General features: G+C 47.3%; 1 pseudogene; it reads left to right on the top strand.

Annotated features, from left to right (window-relative positions):
- The first annotated feature begins 281 nt into the window (after positions 1-281).
- LOC125507596 lies at positions 282-6,015 on the top strand (annotated as a pseudogene).
- Positions 6,016-7,186: the final 1,171 nt, after the last annotated feature.

Genomic DNA, 7,186 nt, shown 5'->3' with positions numbered 1-7,186 from the left:
TGGTCACCCCACTGCTGTCCAGCCAATGGCCTTTAACGCTGGTCTGGCAAACAGGGAATATCCGTCCTAGGAAACCGAAGGGAGGAAAAGGAAATCGGCCTAAGAACCGTGCGGGAAACGCCCCGATCATCGCTGCTCCACCCACCTTGCCTTATCATGGCGTACAAGGTGCTCCGGCTTTTGTCTCGGGGCCTCTTGTGACTGCTGCTCCTCTTATGGCACCGGCTCAACAACAACATGATGTGGCTCAGGCGGCACCTGCTCCCGGGGTGAACACGGTAATGACCAAGTTGTGGTGTACCAAGTGTCTGTCGGCCGGACATGTGGCTTCAGATTGTGAAACACAGCAGTATTGTTTCATCTGTAACAAGGCGAACCATCCGATGACTACTCGGCAGTGTCCAGCTCTCAAGATGCCGAAGCCGGCGGCGATGCTTTGTGGCTATGGGACTGAGAGCATGGCCTTCTTTCAGATGCCTGACAATGTTTGCAGGGCAGACCTCGCACCACAATCCTCCCCAACGGCTCTTGTTACGATCTCGGGAGGCTCTATCTCTTCGAGCATAGTGGAGGCGGAGGTTGCTAAGATCGCTCAATATCAGCAACAGTGGACGTGGGAGGCTATCCCTCATGGCCAGAATGCTTTTATCATGTCTTTTCCCAGTGACGAGGTGCTCCTGAGAGTTACTGGTTTCACGGTCTTCATCAAATCGCATAATGTCACTTTGGAGTTCAAGGCTTGTCATTCCGAGGAGATTCCGAATCGTTTTGAGCTTATTCCAGTTTGGGTGCATGTGCACGGAGTTCCTCACGCTCTCCGGCATTTCTTGGGTCTCTGGGCAGTTGGCTCTGTTATTGGCGCCACTCTTGACGTTGACCTCCTTTGCTTGCGCCGCCGTGGTATTGTGAGGATTCAGGTTGGCGTGCTTAATCTGGATGCTTTTAAGATGAGCCCTGTCAACTCCCACTCGTCGGATGTAGTTGTTCAGAAGAAGGGCTATGAATTCCAGTACACTCTGGAAGATGATGATTTCCGTGCGGACGCTGATTTTGTGCCTCGCGTTTGGGAGCATGGCGATGATACGGAAGGGGACAAGGAGCATGATCGAGAGGACACTTCAAGGGCTGATGACAAGAGCAAGAGGCCGAAAGTGTCTTCGTCGTCAGCTAACACGGCCGCATCATCTTCCTTGGGAGGAGTGGTTCCGATGCAAATCACCTCTTTCACGACCGTTCCTGCCAGTACACATCCATGCTTGGCATCGCGGCCTTTGTCGGGGGACCCGCCAGCGGCAACGGAGCTCGTGCCTCCCCAGAACCCTCCCTCGCTTACCAGCTCTGCACCGCCTCCACCACCTCAACCGGATGCTTCGCCCATGTCAGCCATTCGGACATGGGTTGATGGGCCTGCGGCGCCCTTGGCGATGGGATCACCGTCGGAGGCTGCTTTGGAGCATCTGACGACACCGACATCGGCTTCTTCTCGGTCTTCTGGTCGTCGGGGTGTGATTTTCTCTCCGGCGGTGCGTGCAGATCATGACATGGCCTTGGCGACGCTTCGGGCGCTGTCTCCTGCGCCGCCGTCGCAGTACGAGGAGGTTGCTCCTACGAATGCTGTCATGGAGGATCAGCTGCAGCTTTCACGGTCTCCCGCCGCGTCGCCGGGGCCGGCGCTGTCCCCTGTGTCGCCGCCGCGGGACGTGGAGGCTGCTCCTTGTATCGCTGTTATGGAGGATGAGCTGCAGCGTTCTAGGTCTCCCGCTGCTACGCCGGAGCCATCTACACCACCTTTCCGGTCCTCTGGGATGCGGGTTGCTTCGGAGTTTACTACTTCACCGCCTAGACGTAGCGGCCGCCATGTTGTGGGGGCTGATGGGGCCTCTGCCACTGATGAGGATTCCATGCAGAGGGCCATGCATAGAACGGCATCGCGGAACCTCGACTTTGATGGTACGTCTCCTTGCAAATCTTTTCTATCTTTTGATAAAGCCAAAATGTCTTCAAATATTGCTAGCCTTGGTATTTCATTAGGTAGAAATGATGCAGTAGTTGATTTCTCAGTTAAAGCTCTTAAGCAAATGGAGTTCGACCGGCTTACGGTTGCTCCTAGAACGCTTCTGACGGCGGATCCACTAGTATCAGATGAGGAGGATGAGGAGTCCGATGCCAACCATGAAGGCAGACTCCTTTCTCATCTGGTCAATGATACTACAGAGGTAGACTTTGAAGATACCATGCATGATACGGTGCTTTGTGAGCTCGTTGCATCGGTACGTAAGAACAAGTCTAACTCTGGTAGTAAAAAGGGTCGCCCTAAGAAGAAGACCAAAGTATCCAAACGTAATAAAGTTTCTCCATGAAAGGAATGTTTTGGAATAGCAGAGGTCTGTGACTTGGCTAAGTACAAACATATTTCCGATTGTGTTAGGGATCATGCCCTCAACTTCGTGGCAATCTCTGAGTGTAGTAAGCGTGACTTTCCAACGCGTGATTTGGACCATTTTTCATGTGGCAAAGATTACGAGTGGCATATCCTGCCGCCTTCAGGGAGGTCCGGAGGTATTCTTTTAGGAATACACTCCACTTACTTGGAACTTCTTTCAACTTCAAAGGGGGAGTATCATATTAAATTCCACCTTAGAAACAAGTCCGATAATTTCATTTGGAGCTTGGTTGTCGTATATGGTGCTGCTCAAGATGAATTTAAAGCGGCTTTCCTCAAAGAACTTGTCAATACCTGCAGAGAAAATCCTCACCCCATGCTACTTGGGGGGGACTTCAATATTTTGCGATACCAGCAGGATAAAAACAATGATAGGTTCGACACTCGATGGCCGTTTCTTTTTAATGCTGTCATTGACAGTCTTGATTTGCGGGAACTCTCTCTCTCTCTCTCGGGGCGCCAATTTACCTGGGCCAATAATAGATCTATCCCGACATTCGAAAAACTTGATCGGGTGCTAGTCACCACAGACTGGGAATTTAAATATCCCTTAGCATCAGTGCGGGCTTTGGAGAGAATTGAGGCCTTATCGGATCATGCTCCATTGCTTACTGATTTTGGTCAAGCAGCACCCACTTCGAACCGCCATCAGTTTAAATTTGAACTGGGGTGGCTCACTAGAGAGGGTTTCTGAATTGGTTAAAAAGGTGTGGCAACGCCCAACACGGGGTGATACACCAATTCAACGTTGGAATAATCGCATTCGTGCGTTGCGCCAATTCCTCCGCGGATGGGCTAAACACACCGCTGGGATTTATAAGAAAGAGAAGTTGCGACTATCTGTCATGATTGACTCCTTAGATAAGATCGCGGAGGTGAGGCTTCTATCTGCGGCTGAGATTGAGCAAAAAAGTCATCTCAATGAGCAGCTAGCCCGTCTCTTACGCGAAGAGGAAATCAAATGGTACCAACGGTGCAAGAGCGACTCGTTGGTACTTGGGGATGATAACACGAAGTACTTTCAAATGTTAGCCAATGGCAGACATAGAAAGAAACGAATATTCACCCTTGATCAGGACGAGGGTCGCATTGAGGGGGACGCTCCGCTCAAGGACTTTATTACAAAATACTATAAAGACTTGTTTGGTCCTTCCTTGGAAACTACGCTGGAGATGGATGAGTCTATTTGTCATGACATCCAGCAGGTTTCCGCTGCGGAAAATGAATTCCTAACCTCTGCTTTCACTGAGGAGGAAATACGGACTGTGATTTTTCAAATGCAACACAACAAATCTCCGGGACCGGATGGTTTTCCGGCGGAGTTTTATCAATTTTTTTGGGATATGTTAAAGTCTGACCTGGTTCAATTGTTTAATGAACTGCATGCTCATAGACTAGACATCTCCAGACTCAATTTTGGTGAAATTATCCTTTTACCAAAGATAAAGGATGCCAATCGGATTCAACAATATAGACCGATTTGCTTACTAAACGTGAGCTTCAAAATTTTCACCAAGGTCGCGACTAACCGCCTGAATGGGGTCGCAGACCATGTAGTCAAACCAACACAAACAACTTTCATGCAAGGACGGAACATCTTAGACGGTGTTGCTGTCCTACATGAAACTGTTCATGAGCTCCACCGTAAAAAGTTGAATGGGGTCATCTTTAAGATTGACTTCGAGAAAGCTTATGATAAGGTGAAGTGGCCTTTTTTGCTTCAAACTCTTTGTATGAAAGGGTTTTCCGATACTTGGTGCCGATGGGTTGAGAACTTTCTGTCTGGAGGTAGCGTGGCTATCAAGGTGAACGATGACGTAGGCAATTATTTCCAGACTAGGAAGGGGCTACGCCAAGGCGACCCCGCATCACCTATCCTTTTCAACATCGTGGCTGATATGCTAGTTACTCTCATTGAGAGGGCCAAGCTAGCTGGTCAAATCACGGGGGTCATTCCTCATCTAGTAGAAGGAGGCCTGTCAATCTTACAGTATGCGGATGACACCATTTTGTTTTTGAATCACGACCTAGAAAAGGCCAGTAACCTCAAATTGTTATTATGTGCTTTTGAGGATCTTTTTGGCCTTAAGATAAACTTTCATAAGAGTGAACTTTTCTGCTTTGGCGAAGCCGCAGAAACTTCACAAGAATATGCTGATATATTTGGATGCCAACTAGGCCAATTTCTGATTCGATATCTAGGTATTCCTATTCATTATCGGCGTTTGACAATCGCTGAATGGAAACATGTTGAAGAGAGACTGGAGAAACGGTTGGCGAGCTGGAAGGCCAAACTCTTGTCCTATGGGGGCCGACTAGTTCTGATCAACTCGGTTCTTACCAACATGGTCCTTTACATGCTATTTTTTTTCATCTGCCAAAAGGTGTTCTCCAACGCCTTGATTATTTTAGATCAAGGTTTTTTTGGCAGAGTGACAATGAAAAAAAGAAATATCGCTTGGCTAGGTGGAATATATTATGTCGTCCTAAAAGCCAAGGGGGACTCGGAATCCAGGATCTTGAGATCAAAAACATTGCATTGCTCAGCAAATGGGTATACAGATTACTCACTGAGGATGGTGTTTGGCAGGAGATCATTCGTAATAAATACGTTGGGTCCAAAGCAATCTCCCAGGTCTACTGGCACCAGGTGACTCTCATTTTTGGAGTGGGGTTATGAAAGCTAAAGAATTCTTTTTCCAATTTGGCACTTTCTCGGTTAGGGACGGCTCCCAGATTCGATTCTGGGAAGACACCTGGCTCGGGACTACTCCTCTAAATGTGCAATACCCAAGCTTATATCGGATAGTTAGACATAAGTTTGTCACGATTAAGCAGGTATTGGGACAAGAACACCCGGATATTTCTTTTCGCAGAACGATTTCTGGACCTCGTCTGACTCCATGGAACGATTTGCTGACTCGTTTGGGAGCTGTCCAAATGTCGGCTGAATCGGACATCTTTAAATGGAACCTGCATCTGAATGGAAGATTTTCGGTTAAATCCATGTATGATGCATTGGTTCATAACGAGGTTCCATCTGATAATAGAAAATTGTGGAAGCTTAAGATTCCTCTAAAAGTGAAAATTTTCCTATGGTTTCTCAACAAAGGAGTTATCTTAACTAGGGACAATCTAGCTCGACGAAACTGGCAAGGCTGCAAAAAATGTGTTTTCTGCAATCATAATGAATCCATTAAACACCTATTTTTTGATTGCAAGTTTGCTAGATCGGTATGGGCAATAGTCCAAATTGCTTCGAATCTATATCCTCCACGCAGCGTACGGAATATGTTCGACAATTGGTTGAGGGGAATAGATAAACAATTGTTTAAGCACATTCTTGCGGGGGCAGCTGCCTTATGTTGGGCGTTGTGGCTCACCAGGAATGATATTGTTTTTAATCATAAAAGTGTTTCATCTCCTATGCAGGTAATTCATATATGCTCGCGATGGCTCCGTATGTGGTCTATCCTGCAGAGGCCGGAGGACAGATACTTTTTTATGATGGCTTCTACCCGGTTGGAGTGCTCGGCCAGGGACATTTTTTACCCCCATGGATGGCGGTGTGACCTTCGGATTGGACCGGCATCACCTTAGGCCTCTTTTATATTTTTTCGCTATTGCTGGCGTTTTTTGCCTTTTTATTTTGGCTTCTAGTACTTTGTAACTTTGGCTGTGTGCATCTAGCTATGTAGAGGCCGGGTAATCTTTGATGCGGTTGTATCAACTCGATATTTCAATTCAATGAAAAGCCCTTTATCGAAAAAAAATCTATCTGGTCAGGGAAAAGTATAGTACTAGTAGTGGCGCACCTAATATCTACGGATAGATAGATGTCCCAAATAAAAGTATCTGATAGATACATGTTTATCCATTTGTGCAAGAAGGATTAAATCAGTTCAGCGTCACCAACTAACCCTAACCCGGCCACAATTTGTTGATCAGCCATGCGGATTGCCTGTTTCATCAAGGCTCTTGGTTGGTCGACCCCAATAATCATCCACGTACGCACACACGCACGCCCTAACTGAGTCACGCCAAACAACTGCTTAATAATTTTCAAACGGAAACACTAACGCCCACACGTGTGGGCGTTTGCATCTCGTCCACACGCGTGGATCCGCGTCCGTTTGTAGGTACATGATTTTTGGCATGTTTGTGGTGCCACATAGGACTGGGTTGGTGTGTGGGCATTTATCCAATCGCCCATACGTCTGTTTCATTATATGGAGGGGCCGGTGTGTGGGTGTTTAGCAGTTCGCCCACACGTCGGTTTTTACTCATGCATAAGGGCTGGTGTGTGGGCATTTGTCATCTCGCCCACACCCAAGTTACCAGTTGCCATGCGTTTTGCAGTGTACATGGCAACTGCCCTAGTGTGCTTGTAAGCACATGGTAACTCTTTTTTTTTATCCGGACATGTCAGTTGCCATGTGTTTTGCAGGGTACACGGCAACTGCACTAGTGTGCCTGTAAGCAGATGGCAACTCTCTCTTTTATCCAAACATGTTGTTTTGCCATGTCTCTTTGTAGCGCTATACAGCAATTGTCTAGTGCTAGTAGGTGGCAACTCATAAGGTTTTCAAATCATGGCAACTGTAGTAAACCAGACCACACATGGCAACTGCTTAGTGTTAGTAGGTGGCAACCTCTAAAGTTTTCAAATCATGGCAACTATAGTAAACCAGACCATACATGACAACAGTTCCAGTTGTCCAAAATGACATCTGGCACTCGACC

Source organism: Triticum urartu, chromosome 5, assembly GCF_003073215.2.
Source record: "Triticum urartu cultivar G1812 chromosome 5, Tu2.1, whole genome shotgun sequence".
NCBI lineage: Eukaryota > Viridiplantae > Streptophyta > Magnoliopsida > Poales > Poaceae > Triticum > Triticum urartu.
Note: the sequence above shows the minus strand (reverse complement) of the source record. Positions and strands in the feature narration are given on the sequence as shown.